General features: G+C 30.3%; 1 protein-coding gene across 1 annotated transcript in view; it reads left to right on the forward strand.

Annotated features, from left to right (window-relative positions):
- LOC119586923 (insulin receptor-related protein-like) overlaps window positions 1-773 on the forward strand; it is a gene marked incomplete in the record, with an annotated part of 99,749 nt that overhangs the window by 86,809 nt on the left and 12,167 nt on the right.

Here is a 773-nt window from a genome sequence, read left to right on the forward strand (position 1 = left end):
GTTATCAGCGTTACTAAAAAAATATGCGTGTTTAAAGTCTGTTAAGAACGCACATTTGTTTTTGTTCTTACTGGTAAGATGCAATGGATATTACTAAATAAAAGCTTGAAATATCAATTTAGTGCTAGACTTGTTTTTACAAAGTTTTTAAAAAATGCATTAAAGAGAGAACAGAAAGTCTTAATATTGTAATGGTTAAATTATAGAGAAATATTGATTTTTCATGATAAAGGAAGAAGGATGGAACATCCAATAAGAGGAAACAGTGTCTGGTTAATGCGTAAGGTCTTGCAATGAAAGGTCTTTTTGGGGCAAAAGGTAACAGAAAACGGCGATGCAGGAAGGCAGACTCAAGGAAAACATCAGTAGCAGTGGATTTTACAGCTGTATCTGTAGTCTTCGGTGGATTTCAGTTGAGAAAAGTAAAAGAAGGTTCTTAAAATGTAGATTTATTAATGCAAATTATTATACTGCAGAAGGAAAGATAGATAGGTGGATTATGGCAGAGTGACAGTACAAAATTATTAGTGGATAATAACAAATAAATTTCTAATGTTATTTTGAGGTAAATTCGGACACCAGACACAATTAAAGTAAAATATACAAACGACGTTTCGGGAAAAAAAATAAATAAACTTGGAAAAATAAAATAAAAGTATAAACATCAGTCATGAATAACATTTAAATGTATTTCAATCGCAGATCATAACACACACCACAGTAACTTTGAAGTCTTATTAAAGAGAATGGCTTTATTTAGATATAAAATGTTT

The sequence above is a fragment of the Penaeus monodon genome, chromosome 22 (genome assembly GCF_015228065.2).
Source record: "Penaeus monodon isolate SGIC_2016 chromosome 22, NSTDA_Pmon_1, whole genome shotgun sequence".
Lineage (NCBI taxonomy): Eukaryota > Metazoa > Arthropoda > Malacostraca > Decapoda > Penaeidae > Penaeus > Penaeus monodon.